Source organism: Nicotiana sylvestris, chromosome 9, assembly GCF_000393655.2.
Source record: "Nicotiana sylvestris chromosome 9, ASM39365v2, whole genome shotgun sequence".
Classification (NCBI taxonomy): domain Eukaryota; kingdom Viridiplantae; phylum Streptophyta; class Magnoliopsida; order Solanales; family Solanaceae; genus Nicotiana; species Nicotiana sylvestris.
The window spans coordinates 49,340,413-49,359,318 of record NC_091065.1 but is presented as its reverse complement, the minus strand read 5'-3'; positions in this window follow the sequence as shown (position 1 = coordinate 49,359,318).

Below are 18,906 nucleotides of genomic sequence, written 5' to 3'. Positions count from 1 at the left end.
ACTAGGATTTTTTCCCCGCGTGGTTTTTTCTAGTAAGGTTTTAATGAGGCACATTATCTTTTCATGAACATCCAAGGGGGAGTGTTATAAATATATTATATTATGGAGGTTCATTTAGTACTCCGTTGTAAATAAGCTTCCTGAAGAAACTTATCCATATGAGACTTCGCCATAAATAGGTTTATCTATTTAGTACTCTATTGGAAATAAGCTTCCCGAAGAAGCTTATCACTTCGGTATCCGATTATAGATAAATATTATCCCCGGTAGATGATTATCCATATCGGGTATAATAAGCTTATCCTTTCGATACTCCGTTATGGGTAAACATTACCCCCGGTAGAAGATTATCCATACCGATAATAATAAGCTTATCCTTTCAGTACTCCGTTATAGATAAATATTACTCTCGGTAGAAGATTATCCATATATGGTATAGTAGCAGCTTACACAGTGTAGATATGTAATTTTTAACCCGTCTGTTATTCAAGCTACTCCAGTATTTTATACATATCTATTTGATTTCATATTAATTTTCTAAGATTTTGATATATATAGTAGTTTATTTTTGTCGTTTTAGTATTTCAAAAATTTAAAACATAAAAAATAGTTTCACTTTTGATAGTTGATTTTATTTAATAGTTTACCTGGTTAATTAAGAATAATTTTGTATTTTTATAAAAGTATTTTATATTTATATTATATTAGAAAGGAAAAGTGGTGTATTTTATGCTAATTTATGAGCAATTTCGAGCCTAATATCCCCAATTTTAGGGCCCAAATCGGCATTCCTCCCTTTCCACACCATCAACCCAAATGCCATATAAACATAGCAGCCCAAACCCCCTGACCCGCCCCATCCTCTAGTGCAAATCCTAACCCTTGATTGGATTTAATCCAACGGCCATATTATTTCCCCATACTCTTATAAAACCTCATTATAACACTTTCCTCAAAAATCCCTAAACCTAATTCCCCATAACCAAATCGGTGCCACCCCATCTCTAAGCTTCACTGTCACTCAACAACACCCAAACCCACCATAACTCCACCCCAATCTCACTTATGGTCCCCCCTTCTCTTCTCTCCTTCTTCCACGTCACACATTATGTACCAAGCTTCATCATTTTCACGCGTGTTTCTCTCCATTTTTCTTTTTTCGAATTTGTCTCTTTTAGGCGAGAATATAAAAATGGGGTGCATATGATCGAGTTACATTGGATCTACTCCCTCCATTTGTCTTATCTCGTCCATTGAATGGATTTTTGGATAAACATTTTAGGATTTGTTTTTGGGGTCCACACGGTTTTGGGCGTTACTTGGAGAAAAGGAGAAGAAGATTCGAGAGGGGCTATATATTTGGGGATTTTCGGATAGAAGTGGGAGAAAAAGGAGGGTTTCAAAACAATCGTCAATTTTGCTATCTGATTTTTTAGTTCTTAAAAACTTCAGAAAAACAAAAAAAAAAATATAGATATATATGTCTTTACTTGTTCAATTTCTTCTTTTGAATCTGGATTTCGATTGCAAACATGGAGATGAGGTGTTCAAGTTCGAGTTTCAAATTGCTGTCCGTTGGTGAATTTCGATCGTGGTTCCTTGTTTGAAGTTGTTTCTGTTTCCTCACTTGGATTTTGGGTTCAAAGCTTTGTAGTCGAACCTCTTACCTTCTGCTATTTAGAAGAAATTTTCGGTTCTCAGGTTCATCTTCTCCTCTTTTCTTTGCTTATGTTTAAATGATCGATCCAAATACGATGAGAGCCAGGGGTTTAGTGAGGTTAGAGGTTGTTTGATTTTTGTTTGTTCAAGATTAAGTACTGATTTTCGAGATTAGCATATGAAACTCGTGTTTGTTTGCTGTTTTCATGAATGTTCATGTTTGGTTAAATGAGACTTGACATGAAATATATCATAGGGATGTCCTTTAATGTCTCTTGTTTAATGTCGACTTTTCACGTTAGAATTTGGGCGTAAGCAATTAATTGGTGAATTTGGAATGCTGCTCAATGATTTCTTCTTATCAGATCATGGTTTAAAAATGATGTCGGAATCGAATTGTTTCAGTGAATGAATGTGTTCAGATTTGTTCTGTTTTTATTCTCTTGTTCGAAAATTTGTCTGCACTGTTACTTCTATAAAATTCTGCTCGTTTGAGTTGTTGAAGACAACCAATTTGGGCAATAAATGAAGCCAACCACCTACAGTATTTCGGACAATCGTCTGGACTGTTAGGGTGCTAGAAAACTGCCCTGTTTTGCATTGTTCAAGCAGCAGAATCGCCCAGTTTTTGAGTGCAAATTCTGCACTGTATTGCATTGTTGGTTCACAGAGATTCTGGTTTGCTGGTTAGTCTATGTATCTAATGGAGGTTTGTTTAATTTTGTGATTGTTGATCAAACCGGAAAAACTGGTGCATTCATAAACAATTTCTCAGAAAAACTTTCATTTGTCTTCCTCTATTCGAACTGACTTGCATCTAGCTTTATCTAAATGTGAAATTTCCAGTTCCATGTTTCAAAGGTGGAACTTCTGATGAGTCCCATAAAGTTTCGTTAGGTTCAAAATGCATTTGTTTCAATCATAGTCATTTGGTAGTTTGATCATTGTTTTTGAATGATTCACTGTGTCATTGAGTTTTAATAAAGTCATTATATGCCAAGCCAATTTTCACGGGGATTATAGTCTAAAGTTTCTGCCAGTTTGCTTGCTCTTCAAAATTGACATAAGTTAGTAGGGGAAGTTAAGGCTCTTATCGTATTTGGATCCACCTATCTTTTACTTGGTTGCATTTCCTATTTATTCTAGTTTCTAAATGCTTTCAATGTTTGAATGTTTACTTGCCTCATTGGTGTTAACTTGTTTGACTGCCGGGTCCTGGGAGTAGGGAAGGACAAGTCCATTAGTAACGAATTTGCTCACATACTTTAGGATTGGGCTTGGTCGGACAAGTGAAATCAATTGATAAGTAAATAAGCATGATTTAGAATTTTCTTTTACTCTATTTAGTTTTATTTCATTGGTCTATTTAATTGCATTGTCTACTAGGAGAATGTTTAGGCCGACCACATTTGGGTAGGCAAGCTTTAGGACTTCTGTTAATTTTGAGGCTAGAGCTCGTTCCCTTAGTTAAATTTATCCGGGGAATGCCTCGAAGGACTTGTATATATTTTTATTCCGGGGAATGTCCCGTAGTACTTATATTTGGAGGCCAAAAGTAGAGCTTGAAGTATTTGATTTTTTTTATTAGGTGGGGACGACCTCGAGCCCTTTTGTGTGTTTATTTTTCTATGTTTATTTTACCCCAATTCGAATATTCTAAAAGTCGACTAGATCAAATGTGCAACCGTACTAGTTATAGGACTTGGGGAGTGCTTAATACCTTCTTCCCGAGTCAAATGAACCCCCTTACCCAAATCTTTGGTGTGAACTTAGTTTTGGAGTCCAAAGTGTTTTAAAGGAAAAAATTATTTTTAAAAAAACAGTGACCTGGCACACCGAAATCAAAGCCAGGTGGCGACTCTGAGTTATTTTGTAACGACCCGACCGGTCATTTTGAGCTTTAGTGCATTCTTCGGCAGTTTAAGGCCATGGGCTACTTCACTTCAGACATTATGACTTGTATGCATGGTCGAAATTGAAATTCGGGAAGTTCAGAGTTGATTTGGAAAAAGAATTCTCAATTCGGAAGCTTTAAGGTAAAAGAATGGACTAAGATCGGATTTTTGAGTAAATGACCTTGGAATCAGGATTCGAAGATTCCAACAGGTTCGTATGATGATTTCGTACTTGGGCGTATGTCCGGATCGGGTTTTGGAAGACCCGAAAACGTTTCGGCACATATTGTGGAAGTTGGTATTTTTGAAAGAATTTCATAAGTTTGGGTTGAAGTGAATTTCAGTGTTATCAATGTCTGTTTGGTATTCTGAGTTTGGGAATAGCTCCGTATGGTGATTCTGGTGTTGGGAGCACGATCGGAAGTGAATTCGGAGATCCGAGGATCATTTTGGAGTCATTTGGCTAAAGATAGAAATTCGAAGGTTTTTGAGGAGTTTGACCAGAAATGGACTTTTTGATATCGGGGTTGGAATCCAATTCCGGAAGTTGGAGTAGGTCTGTAATGTCAAATATGACTTGTGTGCAAAATTTGAGGTCAATCGGACGTGATTTGATAGGTTTCGACATCGAATGTAGAAGTTTGAAATTTTAAAGTTCATTAAGCTTGAATTAGAGCGTGATTCATAATTTCGATGTTGTTTGATGTGATTTGAGGCCTCGATCAGGTCTGTGTCATATTATAGGACTGGTTGGTGTGATTGGATGGGGTCCCGGAGGCCTTGGGTGTGTTTCGGGGTGGTTTCGGATCATTTCAGGCTGTTTTGCTATAGTTGTTGATGGTGTTTGGTGTTGTTCTTCACGTTCGCGAGGATCTCTCACGTTCACGATGAAGGTTTGGGCTTTAGGGATTTTGTCCTTCGCGATCGCGAAGATGTTCTTGCATTCGCAAAAAAGAAAATCTCTGTTGCGCAGATTTGACTTCAGAGGCTCGCATCTTACAATCTATAACGAACTTGGAGATGATCCAAAAATGAGAGTTGTAGCTCTTTGTATCTAGGTTTCGGAAAAGTAAACCTTTTAGCATTTGGATTTGTGTACCAAATGTTATGGTTGGTATACTATAGGCTGTCCGGGAAGATGAAGAAGAAATTTGTGTTGCATAGGGTTGAGTTTGGAGGCTTATATCTCGAAATATATAAGGAATTGGGAGATGACCAAATTATAAAAGTTGTAGATCTTAGTGTCTAGTTTTCAAAAAGTTAAACCATTTATCATTTTGAGTTTTGTACCAAAAGTTATGGCTATTATACTAGAGGCTGTCTGAGAAGAGTTTGGAAAAATGATTTTGGGAATTTTCTTCTTCGCGAACGCGATGGTGGTCTCGCGAACGCAAAGAAGAGTCGTCTGGGCAGTGTATAAGTGTAAAGAAATGGGTTTGGCTCATTTTATCTCATTTTCTCCATGGGAGCCGACCTAGGAGCGATTTTGGAGCTCCATTTTCATCATCCATGTCAAGGTAAGTGATTTTCACCAATTGCAAGTTAATTACTTGGATTATATCTAGATTTTAACATGGAAAATCATGTAAAATAGTAGAAATTTTGGGATTTTGAAGAAAACCTAGGAAATTTGTATTCTTGGATTTTAACCATGATTTTGGACATGAAATTGAGAGCCAATTATATATTTGAGTTCGTGAGGTTGTGTGTGAAATTTATCTTCGAAAAAAATCGAAATTTGGGCACGTGGGCCCGAGGGAGATTTTGTCAACTTTTCGAGAGGAGTTGGTATTTTATATAAATTAAATTGTTATGAGTATTAGGATGTATTTTCATTGGTTTGCTCGTTATTAGGCTAGTTTTGGAGCGTTGGGGCATAGGTTTGAGTCGTCAGAAGGGGCTTGGAAGCCGGTTATTGTAATTCGGAGCGAGGTGAGTCTCCTTTCTAACCTTGTAAGAGGGAATTGTCCCCATAGGTAAATTAATTGAATATGTTTTGCTAATTGTGGGGGGGGCTACGCACGCACGAGGTGACGAGAGTCCGTGCATAGCTACTATTATGCTTATGTCCGGGTAATCTAGGACCCAAAAACATGCTTACTTATAATAAGTACAACCTTATTGATAGTTTAAATTGCTTAAATCATATTGAAGTGGCAAATGATTTTCTAAAAGAGTTAAACTTCATTTTCATGACTTGTAAAAAAAGGGAAATTTACACCTCTTTGAATAATTGTCTCCTTGATGAATGTCTTGATTGACTGTTGAGAATGTGTTTCTATGTGTACATGCGTCGCATGTACGATTCGCAAGCAGGGTGATTGTTTAGTTATATTTGACCGTGTCACATGTATGATCCGCGAGCGGGGTAATAGATGTATCTATGGTTCGTGTCGTTCGACCCTCGGCAGTGCACATTTTACATTTATGTTGGATCGGGCCGTACGACCTCGACATGATATGTGCATGCTAATATTAATTGCTTGATAATTTTAAATGTTGATACTTGCCTTTCCTGGCCAGAGATAAAATGATAAAGATAATGAAAAGTAAATCTTTGGAAATCCTTCATTATTTGAAAAGTTATTTACCTGCTTTCCGACTTTATGAGTTTATTCTTGCTTTATGAAATCCATAAAATACTCCTCTAACACGTCGGGGCAATGGCCGGCTAACCCTCCGCTGAGTAGACTGTAGCCATATGAAGTACTCATGGGTATACCCAGGTGAATGCGGGTCAGCTACTAAAGTATCTCTACCTATCTTCATTGCATGACGCCAATAGGTCTGGATGTCGAACTCCCTGTGAGGCATAGTGTCAAACTCCCTAATGAAGTCACGAGAATTAGGAATGTAGGGGACTTCTTGTCGCCTCCCTAACTGACGCATCACTCTAGCAGGGGTATATGGTCTAGTACACCAAAGTCCAATCAGTACCAAGAAGTCTTGCACACGAGATCCGGCTAAGATCACGTCCAAATCAATCCAAAGGTATGACCACAAAATCTTCTCTTCAATCAAGGATCCTAAGTAATCAACCCAATCCTGAACTCCGAGCGGTAAGGCAGACTTATCGAACATCATTCTATGCTCGATGCACTTCACTCGATCTCTCAAACAATGGTCAATCGCATATTTCTCAAACATGGTGGCGGGATGTAAGTGTTCCATTATCCACAGCTGCAGCAACAAGTTGCTTCCCTCAAAGAACCTCTCACCTTCTCGAATTCTAGTCAAAGCACGATAGATTTCTACCAAAATCGTCGGAACCAAGGTGACCTTACCACTGTGTTTATCATGGAAAAGTGCAAAGGCTATTGACCCCAGATGCGTGCTAATATGTCTACCCTCCAAAGGAAATACCAGGAGACCCAACAATGCAATAGCGAAGACCATATGATGCCTCTTCTTCCAAGAATCATATGATATGGAAAATTCATCTACGAAGGTCTCATATCCAGTAGGACGAGCAAACCACTCAAATAAAGAGTCCAAATGTACCCAAGATTGATCTAGACATCCTATGTGATTTTCTAAATCCATCCCTATGATCTTAAAGAACTTGGTGCTTGAATGAGCCCTTGTGTAAATCAAATCCTTGTCCAGGTATGGCAGGCGAGTTAGCCCGGCTATCTCAGCTAAGGTGGGTGTCATCTCAAGATCCCCAAACTTGAATATCATTCCATGTGGGTCTCAAAATGTCAACATTGCTTCTACAAGGTCGGGACGGGGGGTGATGTCCATCAAAGAAATAAGAGTCCCTAACTTACCCATCAGATCACGTTGATCAAGTAATGTGAACATGTTCCACCATTTTACTAGCTTTCTAGGGACTTTGACCACCATTGATACTCTAGCGTTGGTAAGTGGATCCATACCTGAATGGGGAAAACATGGTTAATGACTCAAGACACCACAACATTTCCTAGGGGACGATTGGGCTATTTTTGCAAAATAGCCTGAGGGGCGAAAGTGGCTAAAAGTGTAAACTCAAAAAAGGTGACCTCAAATACATGGAAATATCTCGCTAAAGCTTATATGGGTTCAAACTCCCAATAATCATGGCCCAAAATTAATTTGCAGAAATGACCCATTTTTACAAGAATGACTGATATGGCCAGAAGTGGCTAAAGATGCAAACTTAAAAAGGGCGGACCTTAAAGTAATATGACACCTAGTTGTGGACTCAATATCCTAAGACACGGGTCACTAAAATCAGATATGCGTAGTTCAGGAAGATCGGACATGGGAGAAAGTTTTTTTTTTAAAATGCAACTAATTTGGAAAAATTATTTTTTGTTTTTTGAAAAATGATGGTAAATGTAAAATCTTTTTGGATTTTTTTTCTGTTTTTTTTTTATTTTCGAAAAACTATGAAAGAAAAATGTGAGTGGGCCTTGCTTGCTTCATTTTATATTTCACCCTCAAATATCCTTGGTCCGCCAAATGACCATTTTACCCCTAAAGAAAACCAGCATGTAGCACATAGGGATGATTAAATATCTTTTTGGGCCATAAGCCCATTTTGACATAATTTGGATAGGCCTCTGACAACGGGACACGGTTCCTGGGACCGAACCCTGCTAGGTTTAAATGATATGATGCACATAAGCATGACCTAAAGGCTGACCTACAGTTTGGGTTCACTAGACAAGGCAATTCGGGGCGGCACGTGGTCGATGGTGGCTGCTCTAGCTGTCCGCCCACTCCACGCTCCCACACCACCCCTCTAAAGACACGGGTGACTCACAAAAAGGTCGTGTACGCTCAAACGTACTCCGGAAGACTTGTTGTAGAAAGAAGACTCGGGGTTATGCAAATGATGATAATTTATAAAGAAGTAACACATAAAAGAAATATTGTAGACAAATGAGCAACTAGCAAATAAAACGACATAAACAAAATAAAAATCAAATAAACCAAACAAAACACATAAAAACCTCAACCTAATATCCTAAAAAGCCAACAAGATCAAGTACTAGCTCAAACCTGCAAGTCCCAGCAGAGTCGCCAGAGCTGTTACACCCCTTTTTTTACAACCTCACTAACCCTCTTAAAATAATAAAAGTGATTTGTAAATATCAAAAGGGTTTTTAATTAAAAAATGACGAAATTATGTTCAAAAGGAAATATGTCACGACCCGAAATTCACTAAGGGTCGTGATTGCGCCGGACACCGCTGTCAGGCAAGCCAACCATAAATGCTTAATTTAATTCTTATCTTAATAATTTTGAAAATTGAAATTTTCCTTCAATTCGGCTAGTAAAAAGATAATCTTTGCAAAAAAAAATAAAAAAAAATGTTTAGAAGTAAATACAGAATACCCCATAATCATCCCAGAACCCGGTGTCATAAGTGCATGAACAATTTCTAGGAAATAATGTAATACAATAACTGTCCGGAATACAATATTGGACAGAAAGTAAATACAGTAATCTGAAAGAGACTCTGCTGGCTGCGGGTCATCTCGAGAAGTGCAGCTCACCTAAGTCTCCGTATCAACCATGCTGCTATGCCCACTAGGCCACTAGAGATGCATGTGCTTGTGCAACAAAAATACACAGCAAGTGTAGTATGAGTACAAACACAACGTGTACCCAATGAGTATCCCGTCTAATCTCGAAGAAGTAGAGACGATAGGTGGACTTCGACACTTACTAGTAGTCCAATGATAATATAGTAAAAATATGAGAAAATTATGGATTTCATAAAGCAAGAATAAACTCATAAAGCCGAAAAGCAGGTAAGGCAAATATCATTTTATCATTTATCATTTTATCTCTGGCCAGGAAAGGCAAGTATCAACATTTAAATTATCAGGCAAGTAATATTAGCATGGACATATCATGTCGAGGTCGTACAGCCCGATCCAACATAAATGTAAAATGTACACTGCTGAGGGTCGAACGGCGCGAACCATAGATGCATCTATTACCCCGCTCGCGGATCATACATGCGACACAGTCAAATATAAATAAACATTCACCCTGCTTGCGAATCGTACATGCGACGCAGGTACACATAAAAACACATACTCAACAGTCAATCAAGACATTCATCAAGGAGACAACTATTCAAGGAGGTGTAAATTTCCCTTTTCTTACAAGTCATGAAAATGAAGTTTAACTCTTTTAGAAAATCATTTGCCACTTCGATATGATTTAAGCAATTTAAACTATCAATAAGGTTGTACTTGTTACAAGTAAGCATGTTTTTGGGTCCTAGACTACCCGGACATAAGCATAATAGTAGCTACGCACGGACTCTCGTCACCTCGTGCGTACGTAGCCCCCCAAAATTAGCAACACATATTCAATTAATTCACCTATGGGGACAATTCCCTCTTATAAGGTTAGAAATGAGACTCACCTCGCTCCGAAGTCCAATAACCAGCTTCCAAGCCCCTTCCGACGACTCAAACCGATGCTCCAACGCTCCAAAACTAGCCAAATAATGAGCAAACCAATGAAAATACACCCTAATACTCATAACAATTCAATTTATATAAAATCCAAACTCTGCTCGAAAAGTTGACAAAATCGCCCTCAGGCCCACGTGCCCAGAATCCGAATTTTTTCGAAGATAAATTTCACCCACAACCTCTCGAACTCAAATATATAATTGGCTCTCAATTTCATGTCCAAAATCTTGATCAAAATCTAAGAATACAAATTTCCTAGGTTTTCTTCAAAATCCCAAAATTTCTACTAATTTACATGATTTTCCATGTTAAAATCTAGATATAATCCAAGTAATTAACTTGCAATGGCTGAAAATCATTTACCTTGACATGAATGATGAAAATGGAGCTCCAAAATCGCTCCTAGGTCGGCTCCCATGGAGGAAATGATATGAAATGAGCCAACCCATTTCTGTACACTTATACACTGCCCAGCCGACTCTTCTTTGCGTTCGCGAGACCCCCATCGCGTTCGCGAAGAAGAAAATTCCCAAAACCATTTTTCCAAACTCTTCTCAAACAGCCTCTAGTATAATAACCATAACGTTTTGTACAAAACTCAAAATGATAAATAGTTTAACTTTTTGAAAACTAGATACCAAGATCTACAACTTTTATGCTTTGGTCATCTCCCAATTCCTTATAAATTTTGGGATATAAGCCTCCAAAGTCAGCCCTGTGCAACACAAATTTCTTCTTCATCTTCCCGGACAGCCTATAGTGTACAAGCCATAACTTTTGGTACACAAATCCAAATGCTAAAAGGTTACTTTTATGAAAACTAGACATAAATAGATACAACTCTCATTTTTGGATCATCTCCAAATTCCTTATAGATTGTGAGATATGAGCTTCCGAAGTCAAACCTGCGCAACAAAGATTTTCTTCTTCGCGAACGCAAGAACAACACCAGACACCAACAATAGTTATAGCAAAATAGCCCGAAATGATCCAAAACCACCCCGAAACACACCCGAGACCCCCGGGACCCCATCCAATCACACCAACCAGTCCCATAACATAATACAGACCTGCTCGAGGCCTCAAATCACATCAAACAACATCGAAATCATGAATCACACTCCAATTCAAGCTTAATGAACTTTAGAATTTCAAACTTCTACATTCGATGTCGAAACCTATCAAATGACGTCCGATTGATCTCAAATTTTGCACACAAGTCATTTTTGATATTACAGACCTATTTCAACTTCCGGAATTGGATTCGGACCCCGATATCAAAATGTCCACTTCCGGTCAAACTCCTTAAAAACCTTCAAATTTCTATCTTTAGCCAAATGACTCCAAAATGACCCACGGACTTCCGAATTCACTTCCGATCGTGCTCCCAACACCAGAATCACCATACAGAGTTATTCACAGACTCGGAATCTAAAACAGACATTGATAACACTAAAATGCACTTCAACCCAAACTTATGAAATTCTTTCAAAAATGCCAACTTCCACAATAGGTTCCAAAACGTTTCCAGGTCTTCCAAAACCCGATCCGGACATACGCCCAAGTCCGAAATCATCATATAAACCTGTTGGAACCTTCGAATCTCGATTCCAAGGTCGTTTACTCAAAAATCCAATCTTAGTCCATTCTTTCACCTTAAAGCTTCTGAATTGAGAATTTTCTTTCCAAATCAACTCCGAACTTCCTGAAATTCAATTCCGACCATGCATATAAGTCATAATGCCTGAAGTGAAGCTGCTCATGGCCTCAAACCGCCGAAGAATGCGCTAAATCTCAAAACGACCGGTCGCGTCGTTACATTTTCTCCCACTTAAACATGTGTTCGTCCTCGAACGTGCTAAGAACTGCATAGGAGTTGTTCGAAATCACTATTTAACACCTCGTGCACCTACCCGTGCTACCACAATTCAGTTGAACACATTAGCTTGATAAAATCTGAAGATATTCTCTTTCATTTATGCAAATATGCCTTAGATCCAAATTTCAACATCGGAAGTCTCTGCTAGGCCTGCTTCCAACATATGAACACCGTATCAATCACCACATGAGGCACCCATACATGATTGCATACCTTTGCTGAATCCACACTATGCATTGCATAACCCACATGACCATAAATATATCCTCTGATAATAACCGCCAAATTTCTACGAATCTGACTCACAATACACCTCATGACACATATAAGTCCTATTCCAACTCTTGCAACACTGCCACGATGGAAGAGGTGTGTAGAAACTTATAACCAACTACTGAGTCAACAAATCATTGGGTCTATACTCCTGACAAGAACCATCACCTCATTCTGAACCAAGTAATGGTCTTTGCTCCTTAATATACTTCATATAATCAGATTGCACTGATCCTAAATCCAATGATCTCGTCTCACCTAGTACGAATTGCTCAGGCAATAAACCACCCCAGACACGACCAAAAAGTCTCATATGATGCCACAATGTGCCAATAGGCTATAGACTTAAACGTGATACATAAGGAAAACGAATTCTGGAAGGGACTACTCAACTTACGCAACTAATATGAGCTTTTCTCAGAAAATGGGAAACAAAACACATAAAACAGATTTAGGGAATTGTACTCAACATCACACTGTTGCAGCGCGCAACCCGTTCCAAACAACATACCCATGGAGGCGTGCCACCCGATCCACACATAAAATTCACATAAGGAGATACACAGCGAGCTAGATTGCTCATTAAAACAAAATACCGAATATCGATCGCAGGCACGCTAAGTGCATAATACCATCCCTGGGGAGACATATAGCGCCATAAGCTACAAAACTCAAGCACAACTGAGGTGCGATATAAAATCTGAATCTCAAGAGCTATCCTGCTCATATAACATCATCTATACGCGGAACCTCAACACATAAGAAATTCACCAAGCTGTCTCGCAGCTCATATAACACAATAATATTACATGAAATAGCCATCGATGAAACAACATCCAACATCCGAATACTCCTCCATGAGGAGCGCTATGCTGAAACGAACACATCCGGCCTGATATAGAGCCTATATTCATATTTAAATCAAAAACCTCAAGCCAGTTCGATCGTACCGAACTAGGTTAATAATCTTTCTTGGGTCCATAATGACCCACTTTTTCCCATAACACACTAGAACAATCACCATGACCGGAGCAATCCTCCACAGTCCACAACCCAATAAACCGAGTGCCCTCCAGGCATAAATTCTCATATCAATGATATCACCACAATCTTCATACTTGGTTTAAATCCTCAATCAATCAAATGACTACATGCCACACTTATACAATCTTCCTGTGAGATATGCTCCCATGACCTTCCACACCAGATAACAAGTTTGCACATCCACACCACTAACGCTGTAGAGCAAATCAAGAATCCATAACCAGGATGTATAGCCTTTTTCACAAAACACCGATCTCAGGTGACGCTGAAGACAATACCAACGTACTTTAAACTCCCAAGCTCCTTTCTTGCTCATCCGAGCTCGTGACATCCTTTTCAACACCGAAACACAACCTTGATCCTCACTTTCAAATTTCATACCGCTTACTGTACCTAACAAGCCGATATACTTCATCATAACTCCTGAACCAATAATATGGTAAACACTTTATCACATGGAAACTTTTTACTTAACTCATTCCAAGAGAACCATAGCAACACGCGAGTGAATTATCATGACCGTAGAACATTCAAATCCTCAAGTAGTGGTCTAAACCACCATAAACCTTTTAAGATCCACCTACACATAACCGTCCATAATACTTGAATACTTCCAAATAAAATCAATTACGCGGCCGTCAAGCCTCGCACGTACCGCCACAAATCACACGCATAACTTAATCACGTTGAAGGAACTGATCACTGCCACCATTATGCCAATTCAACCATGGCTAATCAATCTAACTTCTTCTAATTCATCCTTAACTTGCCTTAGAGATAATAATAGCTCCATTCCTTACATCACTAACTTAAATCCACACTCATCTTGAGTAACCCCATTCCACAAGACCACATTGTCTCCAAACCCATGAATCGTTTCACACCCTCCTTGCACGCACATTCGCATCTTCAACTGATACACTCATTCTGATAATTCCTCTACGAATCCAAAGTCTTTTTCTCATTTTCCTCCCAATGCTACACTGCAAGTCAAAAATATCATAGAACATTCCGAGCCTCTTATCATAATCTTCTACAAAAGCTCGATTCTTAACCATACGTATGGACTCGAAATCCTTAGGCACCACACTTTAACCTTTGAATCCACTAGGACTGTTATTGAGAGCCACCCACTTTGACTTGGTCCTGAATATAATCAATAAGGCCAATTATAGCACGCATTCCTCAAATTCTTTGCTCAAACCACTACTGATGACCCTCTTCCATAGTTATAATATCTCGCCAACATACCAATAACCAGAAATCTCATAAATAGATGACTATGCAACCCAATCATAGGCGGTGGGACTCTCCCACTTAGCTTGAAGCTACTATTACACAACCCTAGAACCCACCAAGGTCCTTTATCTCTTATTGACATGATATTGCACAATCAAACCGCCAAATTCCTCGAAATCCTTTCGCTAGCATTTCATGAACACTCTGAATCTCTAGCAACATCCACATATTCGACCTTTTAGTGGATAGCTAGTAAAATCCTTTGTAGAAACTTCGCCAACCACGTGATCGCTGACCTGCTCACAGGAGATAACCCACCCATGGAAATTACATGCTGACATCTCCCAACGAAGCTGCACTGCCCAACTACTACGAAATCAGTAACCCATCTTGAGCCCATGCTCACACTAGCTGCACAAGTCTATTCACTCCTTATGGACATCAACTAGAGGCGCAACAATACATTCCAATCCAAAGTCATGTTGTATCCTTCTTCATATCAAGCAACTCCTTTCTAATGCACCCAATTTCCCGTCGTATGACAACCAATATTTCAAATTGAGCTCGCAGACCTAGTCACTGACCACCGTGAATCCTAATTCACTCTAAACTTTTCCTTAAGGTGTGTAGTTATCCTGCCACTGAACCCATATGCTACTCTTCCACTCCCCCAGTTTGGCCGAACCCTCTTCTTTAAGAGACTATTTGACTTTTGCTCCTTACACCTGACTTCCTTGGAAATTTAACTATCGCATGACACTTCCCACTTGTCCTCCTTCTTCCCTTGCTGCCCAGTTGTTGCTTTGATTTGGACCCTATTTCTGCAGCATTTGAACCAACAGATCACCACTAACTTTAAACCTTCCCGAAGATCATCTCTTCTCGAGTCATCGACATTGGAAACATTGACTAGATCTTGAACCACCATACCCCGTGATCTCTGATATCTGCTTCTCTATTTCTATCTCACAATACCCTACCCCAAGGGCGAATTGTAGAAGATCATAACACCGACAACTTAGCACATTTCAACAAGGTAAACAGCACCACATCACAGATGATAACTCCACCACACTCGCAAATAACAAGCCTCGTTACTCCATCAACCCAAATCTGAACATCCTTATCCCGATTACTTTTACCCCGCCGGGAATAAAATACCGAATCTTTAAATCATGCCATGAGTAAACCTCTTTTTAAGTGCTTCACTGCACCGACACGTAGGCAAGCATCCTACTATTACATTAATATTACGCGATAATCGTTCATAAGCATCGTGGCAACTTGTGCCTAGCCTCAGAGCTATTAGAAGTACAGCTACTGAGCTGAAACGACAGAATATCCTTCCACAAGGCGACGATAATTAGTCAAATCAACAACGCCGGGAGAAGCATCTCGTACCACCTCTATAGTACCTTTAAAATTTTTCAATTCCTGATTTACAATAAGCGCTCCACGTCGCATAAGATTGAATAGGAAGGAAATAAAGGCATAATCCTCAAAGGAATCGAATCGCATGATGAGGAATAAAGAAGGGTAGTGCTCCTAACAGCCCTGTAGCCTCTCAAAGATAAGTACAGACGTCTCTGTACCGATCTGTAAGACTCGACTAGACTTGCTCAAGACTCGTGAGACCTAAGAGAACCTAGTGCTCTGATACCATGTTATCACGACCCGGAATCCACTAAGGGTCGTGATGGCGCCGGACACCGCTGTCAGGCAAGCCAACCATAAATGCTTAATTAAATTCTTATCTTAATAATTTTAAAAACTGAAATTTTCCTTCAATTTGTAAATACAGAATACCCCATAATCATCCCAGAATCCGGTGTCACAAGTGCATGAGCAATTTGTAGGAAATAATGTAATACAACAACCGTCCGAAATATAATATTGGACAGAAAGTAAATACAGTAATCTGAAAGAGACTTTGCTGGCTGCGGGTCGTCTCGAGAAGTGCAGCTCACCTAAGTCTTCGTGTCAACCATGCTGCTATGCCCACTAGGCCACTAGAGATGCACGTGCCTGTGCAACAAAAAATGCACAGCAAGTGTAGTATGAGTACGAAAACAACGTGTACCCAATGAGTATCCCGTCTAATCTCGAAGAAGTAGAGATGGGAGGTCGACTTCGACACTTACTATTAGTCCAATGATAATATAGTAAAAATATGAGAAAATGATGAGGAGGCCACCTCACGAATATTGCTTAGATAGCTGATGGATCGATTTACCCAGGTCAAAGCGCCAAACAGTCATGGTTAGCAAAGAAACAGACACAGGAGTTTTAGACCCACCAAGGGAGATTGTTGAGTCGAAATCGGAACTGCAAGAGGAGGTCCGAAGCTTGAAGCATCAGATGGTGGAAATTTATCAAGCCTGGATTAAAGGACACCCTCCACCCTCGTTCCCTACCAACTACACACAAAACCCTGCCTCCATTCCCCCACTCTCCCAATCCTAGATACCCAATACCGTTGATCTTTCCCCACAACACGCACCGGGCTTTACCCCTTACCACAACTACCCCGGCACTTCGGCCCAAATCTTCCTCCTCCACCAGCCAAACCAACCTCATACCCTGCTCCGACATCTGCTCCTATTTTTGTACCTCCTCCGCAAGCTACCCTCCACCGATCCTCTAGTGAGCCCGTATTCCCAGCTCTAGATACCCAATACTATGCCCCGGAGCCCACCTTCAAAGTCCCAAATCCTTACTCGTACACTCCCCACTTCGAGCCTCATGTTGAAACTGAGAAACCACCCAAGAACGCGGAACATGAGGAGATGTTCAGTAAGGTAAGAAGCCTAGAACAGTCGCTCAGAAACATGCAGGGGTTGGGAGGCCAAGTGAGTGTAGCCTACAAAGATCTGTGTTTGTTCCCTGATGTCCAATTACCTGTTGGATTTAAAATGCCCAAATTGGACTTGTATGACGGGCACAGAGACCCAGTGGCCCACTTAAGGGGATTTTGCGGCAAGATGAGAGGAGCTGGTGGGAAAGATGAGCTGTTAATGGCATACTTTAGCTAGAGTCTGAGTGGCACGACATTAGAGTGGTACACTCGTCAGGATCACAACAGATGGTATACTTGGGATGATTTGGCCCAAGCATTCACCCGGCATTTCCAATACAACATAGAAATTGTTCCAGATCGTTTGTCTTTGACTAAGATAGAGAAGAAGCCTGGTGAGAGTTTTAGGGAATATGGTTTTCATTTGAGGGATCAGGCAGCATGAGTCAACCTTCCGATGGAGGAAAGTGAAATGGTAGAGTACTTTCTTCAGGCTTTGGAGCCTACTTACTTTAGTCATCTGATATCGGGCATAGATAAGTCTTTCAACGAGGTAGTGAAGATGGGAGGTATGGTAGAAGAAGGGCTTAAATCGAGCAAGATCATGAGCTACTCAGCTATCAAAGCAACTACCCAAGCAATTTAGAACGGTATTGGAGGAATAATAGGAAAGAAGAAGAAAGAAGATGTTGCAATGGTTGTCTCGGGATCGTGGCATGGTCCGAGGGGTACACCACACCATTACACCCAACCTTGACCCTATCCCCAAACCTACACCCAAACCCCATATAATCCACCCCAACATTACTTTCCATCACCAGACCCTCAATATTCTATCAAGCCACGTCAATACCATGTCCACCGTGCCCAATTATACACTCAACCTCCTTCTTACCCACAATGGTGCCTAGCCCCATAGAATACCTACCCAGCTCCACAAAATGCCTACCTACCTCTACAAACATACCGAAACCCTGTTGGTCCAGGCTTCTGGCCCAAGCCAGTATTCAGAAACAAAAGGCTGCAGCAGAAGAAAACTTTCACCCCGCTTGGAGAGTCTTATACCAGTCTATTCCAGAGATTGAGGCAGATGGATGTGTTGAGTCCAATCAAGTCAAAATTGCCAAACTCTCCTCCAAAGAATCTAGATTACTCCCTCAGCTGTGCATATTGTTCTGGTGCTCCGAGGCATGATACAGAAAAGTGTTGGCACTTAAAAAATGTCATCCAAGAGCTCATCGACACAAATCAGATTGTGGTCCGAGCTCCCGAAGCACCCAACATCAATCAGAACCCATTGTCGGCCCATGATAAAACGCATATGATTGAAATAGTTCACAAGGATGGAGCCCAAGAAGTCTTCTAAGTCCATCATGATGATTCAGGCCAGTGAAAGTAATTTGGTTAAAGCTCCAGACTCTACCAAAGCAAAGCCCTTGACAGTTGAAGGGGCGACAGAAAATCTGAGTTCGCTCAATTTGAAACCACTAGTGTTGGTCGTGAAAGGGCCTTCGAAAGATATTGGGGCAAGTCCGGAAAGTTCAAAAGTGGAAGTGCTAGGGATTCCAAGTAAGCCAGTCATAGTTGTGAAGGGGGCTCTTACTACCCCTATCATCATTAAAATCAGTGACCCGGGTTGATGCCAAGGCTGTTCCGTGGAATTACAAACAAGTGATGGTGACATACAAAGGAAAAGAAATA